The sequence below is a fragment of the Chelon labrosus genome (genome assembly GCF_963514085.1).
Source record: "Chelon labrosus genome assembly, chromosome: 13".
Lineage (NCBI taxonomy): Eukaryota > Metazoa > Chordata > Actinopteri > Mugiliformes > Mugilidae > Chelon > Chelon labrosus.
The window spans coordinates 4,583,391-4,596,590 of record NC_140346.1 but is presented as its reverse complement, the minus strand read 5'-3'; positions in this window follow the sequence as shown (position 1 = coordinate 4,596,590).

Here is a 13,200-nt window from a genome sequence, read left to right as displayed (position 1 = left end):
TCACCACTGGAAACTTCAAGCTTGTTCAAGACAATACAAAATACACAAAAATTTAATATATTTACAAATTTTTGTAAATTTCTCGCACTGTACACTACCTTTACAACAGTACCTACCCTACTGTTGACACAAAAAAAGTAGTTTTGTAAGGATTCTTGTTTGTCCTTTACTGGAAATGTTGCCAACTCATCCTGCACGAAGGGGCGTGTTCAAATCCTACATCCAATGAAATGCTCTCACACATTTTTTTGTCTCCCCCTCCTCCTGTGTCTCTCCTTCACTAGCAGCACTACAGGCTTTGTCTCAATTGAACATGCATGGGCGGTGCCTGCTCAGGCCATTTGAGCTGACCAATCAGAGCAGACTGTGTGTGTGTTAGCATGGGGGGGGGGGAGTAGTTTCTATCTTTGTCACTTGTAAATATGCAGTGACAAATTGCACACCGCTAGCCTGTATCATGGGATAGATTACTAATTAGCGTGTTTTATCTTCACAGAAACTGCTGAGTGGTTTTAGTGGCATACTGTTTTCAGCTGGCGTACAACTCGAAACCAATCCACTCCCTGCAATTTTTTTTTTTACATTTGGATGTTTCTGCTTTTAATCAAAATATGTCCAACACGTCAGACAGGGCCAGGCCCTCTGTTCCCTTCTGTTTACAGTCTCGCTATGATGAACTCGTTGTCTCCTGACTCCAACAATATTTACCCTTCTAACAGAGTGCTATCAATCTTCCCATCAAACGTTTGACACAAAAGCAAATAAGCACATTTAGCGAAATGTCAAACAAAAGAACTTCAGTTCAGTCCAACACGTAATGGAAGTAGTTCAACTTCTACTTCGTGTATTTTACCGTCAGCGGTTTTGAGTGTAGTTTTTTTTTTTATCCGATTATTTGTTCTTGTTTTGGTCCAGCTGTAATAAAATCTGAAAAATAATTCTCCCCAGGCTCAGCCCTCTATCTGCCACCTCCCCAGCCTCTGCTCTCCCCTCACCTCCAGCAGTGTATTATCTAAGCGCCATGTCTAATGCGGTCCAGAGGGAGGCTGGCGGGGGCAGCGATCTATCCCAGCCCAGAGACAGCTCACGGGGGCAAAGAGTTGAAGAGCTTGGCGCCCCACCCCTCCTTCATTGACTTCTCATTTCTCAGAAAAACTCCCCACTCCTGTCATATGTTCCACCTCTTGCCATCTTTTAATGACTAATCCTTTTATCTAACGTTCCTTTCTCTCAAGTTGATGTCGTATGCAACTTTCAGTTCTTTCCATTGCCACAGCTACGATTAAAGACAATAAGGTCATGTAAACAGGTCAGTATCTGATTCTGTTTTATGTATATATGATGGTTAATGGACGAGTTTGACTAATTTTTTCTTTATTCGATGTATTTGTGTGTGAACTTTAAAGCTACAGCCACCAGTTTGTGCAGATATTAAGTTATAAATATCTACAACTCAGGCTTCAGCTCTGTGATCACCTGTTGCTAAGCGGAAAGAAAGAAATAGATATTGCAGTTTTTATCAACTTCAAGATTAATTAGCAACAAGTTACTGATTCCTGCTTCATACAGATGTTATTCTGCAACAACAGACTTTTACACGTGATGACTTATAATATTATTTTATATGCATAAGAAGTTGTTGTCAGCACTCCGATGAAATACACTGGTGGTGTCCTTTCACTCACAGCTGCCAGACCACATTAACTAACAGCGTCAGTGCGGTTGTTACGCAATTAACATTAAATAGCTACCACTGAAATAACGAAACATGTTGGTCATTTAAACTACAAAAAGCAACAGTGGATCAATAAGAAGCTGGCCGACCCTGCATGCCTTCTGTTCTCAATAAGTCTCTTCCCCCCCCTTAACAGAGTATTGTTCCCTAGCTTTGGCGCAATTGGTCAGCGCGTTCGGCTATTAACCGAAAGGTTGGTGGTTCGAGCCCACCCAGGGACGATGGTTATATTAATATACACACTCTGTGATTTATTCACATGCTCTCTATGTTTAAAGCTACAGTCTTGAAAACTGGCATTACGGGAAGCTGTGGAGTAGTGGTTAGAGATGTGGCTTGGGACTGAAGTGTTGCATAGCTGAGGTGCATTGAGCAAGCACCTAATCCCCAAATTGCTCCTGGCGGCCCTTCATAGGCAGCAACCTACTGCTCAGACTGTACACACTACTGTGGGAACAAATGGATGCGATCAGTACACCATAAATTATTATTATTAATGAATCTGGGTATTCTGCCAACCAGGAACAGAATACATAAAACCAGCTTTTCAGGCTCAACCCTGGTCTTAAATGAGCTAAAATCTTCCCACCAGCACGTCAAAACCTCACTTTTTAACATGTTATATCCTGTTGAAGTGTAAAAACAATCATTTGTGGTTTTATAGGTGGTCACGTCTCAAGCTAATTCCTCTTTATCATTTAGGAACCCTTCATGTACTTTATGGAGCTTTTCAGGCGATGCAACCCCCAGCTTGAGAACTGCTGCCTTTAAGAATGACCTGCTGGTAATTGTTACTGCTTGTGCGTGTCCAAAGTATCCTGACGTGGGACTCCTCGTCTATTCAGCAGCTTCCCTTCACTTCCATTTCCTTTGTGTCTTTGCCGCCCTCAGCCCAGTCTGTCCTGTGAGACAGTCGTGCTGAGCTCTGCTTTTTGGCAGAAGAGAGAGAGAGAGAGAGAGAGAGACTGAGTGAAGAGAGAGGACGGGGGAGAGACAGACAGAGAGGTGTAGAGAGAGGGAGGAGGAGGAGGAGGAGTTATTTTGCTGAGCTGCGTGCCTGTCTGCTCCTTTCGTGTGCATGCAAGATCGCGCAGGTTGCCCTCTGTTTGCCCCCATCCCTCTCTATCTCCCAGTCTCTCTCTCTCTAGCCTCTCCTCTAGTCCCTCTTAATCTCTCTTGCAGCCATTCGTTCTCTTCCCACTCTTTTTTTTTTCAATCACCTTCCCCAATCTGCCTCTTCTCATCAGCTTTTTACAGCTTCAAATCCTTCCCTATTGTCTTAATGATTCTACCGCCTTCTCTCTCTCTCTCTCTCTCTCTCGCTCTAGCTCTCTCTCTCTCTGTTTCTTTCTCTCTCTGTTGGTCTCTGTCATGCAGCGGGGACTGGCTGGGGTTGTTTGCCTGACTACCCTCCAGGAATTGCTGCTGGCACACCAAAAGCACTACTTTGTAGACCTGTTGGCTGGGGTTAAAAGAAGAGCAAGAGGCAAGCAGGAGAAGATATAGATGGGGGAGAAGGACAAGTGTGTGTGTGTGCGTGTGTGTGTGTTCAGTTTTAACGAAGAGGAGGGATGAGGTTGCAGAAACACACTGAGGACTGAGTGTGTGAGAGAAAGATAAAGTATAACCGACATAAGAGCGACGTCAGACCTTTGAATTATTCAAAGGAGTGTGTTGTTTGGTGCAGCCTCACTGCATCCATATATGTCTGTGTTTTACTTCTTAAAGTCGCTTGCTCATCTAAAGTAAGACACTGAGTGGAGACCAGGCACTTTATATAGACCCAAATCAGATTTGATCGATTTATAATTCATTTGGGTCCCGTAGCACATTAGATTTAAATGTGGTACGCAAACACGTCAGTTTGAATCCAGCCTATTAAACTTATATAAACCAATATAAATTGATTCCTGTGTAAAACGTGGTTTTCTTTGGAGATGAACTAGACAGTCAAACACTGTTATTGCCACTGCTGAATTGATTTGACTTGTAGAGTTATTTTATCTACAGAACGTTGACACTGTTACCAGTTGCAAACCTAGGTTCTGGCTCAGGTAAAGACATACGTCTGCTTTCGAGTCCAAAGTCTGTAATAAGGTAGATAGAAGAGGGGCCTGAGGGTGGGTGGTGGAGCATTGTTGAAGCACTTTAGCACATTCATAGGTTTAAGGTGGTTTATGGTGGTCCATCTGGGGACCCCCTTTCAATTTTTTTTTTTTTTCACAAGGCCACAAACAATTGCTTGGTTTGCCTGTCCTGATGGTGACAGCCAGATAATACCGACTGTTGTCTTGGAAAGCAGCCAAACCCCACCACAGTTTATATCCTATGCACTGTGCAACCAACCAGGGTTTCATAATTACTTCAAGTGAGAGTTTTCTTGGCTTTTAAAAACATTATTAGGTTATCCCATAACCTTTTACACCCGTGTCTATCATGTGTCTCTAAGGTGTTCAGCTCAATAGTTATCTTCATACTTTGTTACTGTCTACATACACTTTTGCTGGACGAGTCAAAGAGCCCTGCACACAGTTATTACATCAGTTCATTTCCAGGCAAGATCCAGATTTTATTCACACAAGCTTCACAAAAACAATTACAGCACATTTTATCTTCCAGTTCCATCATTGACATGTAGCATTCTCACTAGTAAAAATCAAATTAGACCCACACCACCTTGCCAAGTTGTTAGAGTGATTGGATCAGAAGTCTTCTTGATGGTCATTTAAACTTTGATTGACCGCCCACTTGTGATCTGATCACCCAGGATGCATTCAAGTGTTACAAAGATGAGATGTACGGATCATGCAGCATCACACTCTCACAGTCGAATACTGTTGTTATTTTTTCACATAAAGGGATGCACATGAAATTGTGTCATGATACTGGATTACAAAAGGTAACAAACCTTTTGTAATCCAGTTTTGTTTCCCATGTCTTTCCTTTGTCTCTTCCCGCCTCTGTGATTACACTCACCTGTCTTGCCTTGTGTGTTTTGTCTTTGGCTCCGCCCTCATTGGTTTCACCTGTGTCTGCTAACACATCAGCCCTTGTGTGTATATTATAGCTTGTTGTCCAGTTGTTCTTGCCTGCTTTCCCCCATTCTGTATACCTTTGCTTTGGATTACCTAATCCACTACTGTTTCTCTCTTTTTTTTTTTTTTTGGGATATGTGTTTTGTACTCTACCTGCTTACCTCTGCACCTTTTGTTCTTTATTTTTGTAGAATATCATTAAACTGACTTTTAGTCTTCCCTTCCTTGCTACACCCATGACACATTTGACTTTGTTTCTATCCTCTTGTATGTATTTGATATGTATTCTGTTGCTTCTCATGAATGAAACCATCTAAAGAGTTAATAGTAGCATTTAATCTTTACCAATGGCATCATGTTGAAATTATATTCCAAAGAATGAAAAATAAAATGAAATATCAAAGTCAAAATTTAATTTTCTTCAGTAGCCCAAAGGTTTTGAGTTTGAATTTTAATGCCTGAATTCTTCTTTGTTCGGAATTTTAAGATAAATTTGAGCAGGTTTTGATCCCACAAAATGGGATTCAATTCTCAGTTCAGTTTTTAGATTTTTTTCTTTTTTTAAATTGCATGCCTTATAATTTTAAAGAGCGTGAGACAAGTATTGAACTTAAAATATTTTGTTGTTCAGTGGTGTTGGAGCTACATTCGACACAAACTGAGGCTATAACCCTCACCACAGTGGAGCAAGTTGGATTCCAGCATGTGCACTGTGCTGCGTGTCATCCCCTTTCTCTTACCCCATAACTTTCTGCCTCTCTCCTCTGCAAAATCCCAAAAAAGCACAAAGACTGGAAAAAAACTTTTTTTTAGTAAATTTCAGTGGCTCATAAAAGTCATTTTCCCCCTATTCTCCTCTGCTCCTCTGTTCTCCTCAGCCAAACCCCTCCACACAGGTTTCACTGTATCCCCGTACTTCCGGCTTAAGCTTTCTCATATTGCTCTAATATCTCTGTCATTCACACACATACCGACATGTATGCAGTCACGCACACACGCAGAAGCTAGCATGCATGTATTTATTTTTTTACACACACACATGTAGTCCCGTGGACACATGTATCTGGAAATGTCTAAGCTTTGGTCTGCATTAACCCAGTATCTCATAACTCTTCTCTCACACGCATGCACTCATAAACGCACTGACATGCATGCACACATGTATGCACACAGACCTACATGCGCAAAGATGCACACGCACACACTTCCTGCATTAAGCCCGGGTCCATATTGCTCCAACGATGCCCAGCTGCAACCAATGAACATTCCAGTTACTGTTTTTTTTCTCCCTCCCTCTCTATCATTTCAAATTTCAGCTCTAAGCCTTTAGGAGAGCAAGCAGCCAAATATGGTCAGGCTTGTGTCACGAACTTTGCACGACCTTCTAAAGCGGCACAGAGATCGTGACCTTTAAGACCCCGCCCGAGGCTGAGCTTTAGGCTCGCTTTCGCACGACCACGGAAGGAAAATCAGATGTGTGTGTGCATGCGAACGCTCTCGTGGGTAAGTCGGAGAGCGAGAGTTCATGACCTGCATCTCGATAAATATTTCTGACCATTTAGTGGCTCATTTTACAGTTTTTTTTATCCCCGTTTTATGGCTTGGTAATTATCTCCACCACGTATTTTGTGCGCTCATTTTTTCCTCTCTGCAGTTTTATTACTTCCTTTTAATGCTGTAAAAGATATAGGAAACAGAACTGTACCGTATAGAGTGTCAACCTGTCTTCTCTCACAGGTTTTAGTGGTAAAGGTTCACAGTGATGGAGCGTACTTTCCTAAGGCCTAAAATGAGGCCACATCTTGTTTAGGGAACTTGAAACGTCTGCTCTATTTGGTGGATAACAAACTACAGTTAACTACAACTATCTAAAATTGTGGGATGTAATGTCATGGTGATGCACGTAAGTACCAAAACATGTTGGTTACAGAAAAAAATCCACCTGTGACCATAACCAGATAACTACCTCTTTAGCTTTCTCATTCATTCCAAATCTATCCCTCTCTCTCTATTTTACCATCATCATCATCATCATCATCTGTGCTCCACCGGCCCTTCTGTCAACTCCTGTTTATTTAACTGGGGTTCAGAGGGCTCAAGTCCGGCAAGGAGAGGTGAGCTTAATGGTGGAGGTAAGTGTTTAAGCGGCACTATTTATGATGTAGGCAGGAAAAATGAAGATTAAAGAAGTTCTTTGATAACCAGCAAGGTGCAGAGTCTGCTCTTGATTAATTTTTCTTGCACGGGAAAAGAGATTTGTTTTTTACTCTCTGAATATGAGTTGACGACAGCAGCATATTAGCTTTAATGTTAGGTGTCCACACATCTGTTTCATAGAAATTCACCAGGACCCAGGAGAAACAAAACATCATTTGGAAATAGAATTTTCAGCCTTGTTTTGTTCCATTACCAAAAAGGGAGTTCAAGCAAGCCACTACCCCTGTAATAATAGCTTTGATTTAAAGTCCCATGGTACATATCTGTCCGTGCTTTCATATGCCCCCATTGCACACCATTAACTTTGTCTTTCTACTGACCCAACCTGGGGTGCTGGCTGAGGTTTTGTCCTTGCTCGGTCACCTTAGTGCTCTGAGGGTTTCAGGCTGTGGGTTTTATAAAGCTTCTTGAGACAAGTTTAATTGTTAATGACGGTATTTAAATAAAATAAATTAAAAATGTAAATTGATTTATTTTACTGAATTAGTCCTAGCAGTGTAATGGGTCAGCCAACAGTCGATAAACTTGATTATCAATTTCAGTACAAGGTAGAGCTTATATGAATAATGAATAATTTCAAACTTTAGTTTTAGAGTGTGACTGGAAATAAACACAGAAATGAGCATCTGTAACGAGCATCATTTTGTAATTCTCCTTTAAATCTAAATAGTTTAAATCAACAAATTAGAAAAACTGCTTTTAAAGCCGCACAATTCTCCTCCAACCCTCCCAGGATTCTCTGCTCACTTTGTCCATCTGTACGTATGTATACGATGAAAGGGCCTGAAGCCATCAAAGACATCCTGTTTGGCGTACCACTATACTTTGAAGAGGCAATTCAAAGCATCAGAAATGATGAATTTTTTGCCACTCCTAAGAACACAACAGTCTTTCTTTCTCTTGCAACATATGCAGCAGTTTTACTCAGATGCATGAGAATCAGGTAGCGTCTGCGCTCACCGATCCAAATGTATAATTTGCGTGCTCAAAGGCAGGAGAGATTTCGGAGAACGTGCTCACACAAGGCTGCGTGTCAGGGTCTGAGGATGTTCGTTTAAGCGTCTGCGTCCATGTATGTTCATGCGCATCTGTCTACCAGTGTCGTTGGAGGTTCAAAAGGTTAATTGTGCCATATGGAGCGTGAGTGCGTGCAGGCGCATGTGTGCCAGTGCGCAAACTAAGCTTGTCTGTGCTGAGTTCAAAAGGTTATCCGTGCCACAGTGTCGTGAATCCTGCCTTAATAATTGAGGCTTAACAAGCGCATGTTAAAACATCATGATCCTCTCTCGCAGTCAGTCATGGCTCAGACATGAGAGCGGCTAAATGTTTGTCCTAACTCAATTATTCACCAGTTCGTGTGCCCAGTATGGGTCTAGTTTACCTGCTCTGGTGCATTACGGTGGTCATTACTGAGAGTTTTCAGTCATAATTTCTTCAAGTTTTGGGTTTACATTCTTATCAGTAACACAATAGCATCAGAGAGGACTCGGATTCATTGGGCACCATCACAAAGCAATGCAACCATTTAGCCACAGTCATAAGGAGCCATCTTCAGGGCCAGAATGACTGAGGACAACATCATGTAGTTACTAGAGATACAAGTATACTATAAGAAACTGAGCTGTTGCATATTTTTCTGTAAATTTTCCTTAGACTTAGACTTATGTAGACTGTATTCATCCACAGTAGCTCTTATTGAAAATAATTTAATTAAAAAAATAAAATTAAAATTAAAATAATGAAACAAATACAGGGAGACAAAGTTGCCACACAGCAAGAAGGTTCTGGGTTCTAATCTATAGGCCGACCGGAGCCTTTCTGTGTGGAGTTTGCATGTTCTCCCTGTGTCTGCGTAAGTTCTCTCCAGGTATTGGAGTACTGGTTGTCTGTGTCTCTGTGTTAGCCCTGCGATAGACTAGCGACCTGTCCAGGGTGTACCCCGCCTCTCGCCCGATGACAGCTGGGATAGGCTCCAGTCCCCCCCGCGACCTTTAATCAGTTACAGAAGATAAATGAATGAATGAATGAAACAAATACGATAAAATACAATATAATATAATAGTATAAGCAAAAAAATAAATAAAAAAATACAAATTGACAAGAGACAAAAATAGGAGTAAACACTATATACATAGGAAGGATAATGGTAAGGTGCAATGATATGGATGGTGTTATCTTTTACAGAATGGTGAGTTGTTGTACAGCTAGATTGAGGATGGTATGAATGAAGTCCTGTGGCATTCATTGTGGGAGTGGAGCTGAATCAGTCTGTTGGAGAATGAGCTCTGCTGCTCCTCTATAGTCAGAGAGCATTTTGTCCAGTGTCCTCCTGTCCCTCACTGCCAATAACGTGTCCAGCCTTTCGGATCAGTTTCATATGGCATGATTATTTTGAACACAAGGTATTTAAAAGTGATTTCACATACAGGAACACGCCTGCCCACTCATCTATTAGTCACAAACACCATCATTCTCTTCACACCGCCCTTAAAAAGAGACGGTTTGATATTTATTTCAACCATACTGGAAAACAAGATCACTGATAATCTGTATTATATGTCTAGTGTGTGTTTCTGTGTTCGTTCCTATCAAGATAAATACACCGCTGGTGTAGTCTGGATAACAGTGAGTCATAAACCTGCAGAACAAGTCTGAGATTCAAAAGGTTTTAACAATTAATGATCCCAGGAACAACATTTCAAATCACTGCCCATTTCTTAGTTTTTCTTTTCTTTGAGGAAATTGCCATATTACCCATGAGTGTTTCATGCTTATCGTGTGGGATAATTTAATCAGCAGGTATTATGTACTTTGTGCTCACTGGATTATATCTAATAAATGATATTATCAGGTGGAGCCAGTCTAGACCGATTCTTAAAACGCATTTTCAGAGATTGTGTAGCCTTCTTCCAAACATCATTTTATCCACAGAAAGGAACATTAAAAGAAACAAAGCAAACTGAAATTCAGCTTCATGTACATTTAAATATAGAATATATTGTATGCAAGTGGATCAACATGATGCCGATATGGCTTCTGGTTCTGAGAATTAAACATTTTGACAATTTAAACCCAAGTTCTGAAGCTTCTGGAGTGGCTTTTCTTTAAGGTTTTTTTGATTTATTTGGGACAGGTAGTGTTGTGTTGTATTGTCACAGTTTTTTAATTAAATTGTTGTCAAACAGTTTTTTACTTAAATAAATAATGTTAGATTGCAATGTGTGTGTGTGTGTTTTGCAATGTGTGTATTTGTGCAAGTGTGTGCGGGCTGTGCCGACAGACACACACTGTCCAAATGTTCCCAGCTGGCAACGCCTCAGCTCTGAGAGCCTCATGCACCGTGCCAACAGCTCATTCCCATGGCAACATTATCAAAAGTTCAGCAGCCATGTGGCAGCTGTCTTACGCGTTCCAGCAAAATGGCCATTCAGATGTTGATTTGAATAAATATGCTGCGCCTCCTATCCATTCAAAGTGGGATATGTGGAGCCGCGGCCGAGGACAACGTGTGCAGCGAGGAACAGCGTGCAACAGAAGAGAGCAGCCTGGTCTTTCTGGGTGTTCAGTAAGTCCTACATCTGGGGATTTAGACACAGGGAGGAATGGAACGAGGGAGGAGGCAGGAAGGGTGAGAGCCAGCATGGGCTCATTCCCAGTGTATACAGGTGGAATTAATGGGAAGCAACAGGAAAAGACTGTGTGCACTTTCGTAGGGCCTCAAGGATTATAGCTGGGGCACAACACATACACACACGCACGCACGCACGCACGCACGCACGCACGCACGCACAGGGGCTATTCACTAATACTCACTCAGTCTTGCACATCTTATCTTTATTCAGTATCTCCCAGAAGCTCATACATAAGCAGTTGTAGACATTTGGTTTTGTAGATCTCACACCCAGATCACAGTAAATCCTCTCCGCCCCTCATTTATTCATACACATTTAATTATTAAACTATTACAGTGACTAAATTCCACCAGTTGCCAAATGACGTCCAGCAATGAATCAGCACACCCACCCTTACCTTAGTTTCTGTACTGCAGTGTTTCTTAACATAATGGGCTGGAACTCAAAATGAGTCTGACTGCTCCAGACGTGATAAATGAACTTGTATGTCTTGTTCATTAATCCAAGTCTCCAACGGAGGCTAAATGTGTTCAGGCCTATTCTTGGTCCCGAATGGAACATGCTCCTCTTACAGAAGAATGACCTACAATTCTATTTATCAAGGTTATTTCATTAGAAGTAAAAACTATGTGTCCTTTTAGAAAATGCAGCAACAAGATTATTTAAAAAACATAAAAGTTTAAAAATTAAATGTCGAAAAGCTTTGCTATGCTGGAAGATAATGGGAATCATTAGAAATATACATTTTGGGTTTTTTTTATCAGGCCAAAACAACAATGAACATTTACTGATGAAAACATGGACATGTAAGGGGATTGTTTGGTGGTACAACTCAGAAGAGTCCTAAACTATGAAGGTAGATAGATAGATAGATAGATAGATAGATAGATAGATAGATAGATAGATAGATAGATAGATGATGGCTTTGTTGTTGAGGTCTGAGATGTTTGGAGTAGGGAGGCCAACAATTTTGGAGGCACTGTGTGTAATGTATAGGATAAGTACAGGAGAAAGCGCTGAATTATACTTTTGTAGAGCAACAACAGATGGTCTAGTCTAGTGGTGGCGGCGGTGTATTAGATGAAGCTGGCAGGTGGCTGAAGGAGAATCTTCATTTGTGGTGACCATGGAGAGGTGGAGATGGGGAGAAGTAGAGTTGCGAGATAGAGTGAGAGACAGAGTGACCGAGAACTTAGAGCAAAGGGACAAGGGAATGATTGGCTCGGAGAAGGGGGCCAGGTAGTTCATTGGATTAAAGTGATGAAGTTGAGGACGGACTGATTTTGACAGCGTGGGGGAATGGAAGAGATACAGACGGTCCAGTCAGCCACATTCATTCAGATTGAACCTTCGCCTGAGCTTCTTAAAGAAAGAAAGACAAAAGTAAGAGAAAGAAAGAATGACAGACAGAAAGAAAGAATTATATCCCATTGCCTTTGAAAGTTTAATTCCTCGATTATCAAACACTTGTCAGTCCCATGTAGAATGGGCCATCCTACGTTGACGCTTGTAACACGCCTTTGCACCCCTACGGGCTTTGAACTGTTGGTGCAAGTTTCTGTGGGTGGTGCGAGCTCTCGTTTATCTCGACCGGCCACACCTGAGTGGGTGTAGAAACCAAAGAGCATCCACTTACTCACTCCTGAAGCTCACCCTCACCTCAGTGGTGGCTATTTTTACGTGGACAATATTTTGTCAGCTTGTCTGAAATCATTCCAATAAGAGTTTCCATCTTAACACCCAAAGTGATTCGGACCACTGGAGAGTGTCTGATCTGCTGGAGATATAATAGAAGATGGACCCCCCCCCCCCCCCCCCCCCGAACTTTATTGACTCAAGTCAGTCATTTACACCACCCAATTCCTTCCAATCACGTCACCAATTGAGGTGTTTTTTGTGCTTCTGACTTTGCTATCATTTCAATCAATAGAACTTCCTTTTGGTAAGCTTTGGTGTCTGGTGTCAGAGTGTCTCGTAACGCTTTGATGACACCTAAATAGTTTTCATATGAATTACTTGAATTATGAGAAACCACCCTTTTGAAAATGTCACAGTGGATGATCCAGAGTAACAGGGACAGTGACTTTACGCTGACTGCGTCATGGTGCTCAGATGACACAGGCCGTCAGAGGGACAGAATTACTAACATGGAGGTCTGCAGCCATATTTGTGTGACTCATCAAATAACAGGTTCGCAACTGTTATTTCTATCTGCCTTTTGTAAAGATCCAAAAGGCAGATAGAAAGAATGAAAGAAAATATGAGTTGACGTCTAATTGCGGTATGTGTAAATTTTTATACTGTATGTAGGAGAAATGTAAGATGTTTTCTTGTTAGCTTTCTTGGTTCCCCTCCTATTTGTGTCACTTTTGCCCCATGTCCCGGACTGCTGCTGAACCCTGCAGCCGAATGATGCAATGACAGGTTACAGGGAGGAGAAAGAAGGATGGGAGAGTGTAAAGTCAGCTTATCAAAACCAAGTGTTCCCCCGCCATCTCAGCCAGAAATGTATGTGGGGGGAAATGGAAAACAGCTCACCGAGTTAGAAAAAAAAAAAAACTTGTGTCGGAGGGAACAAACA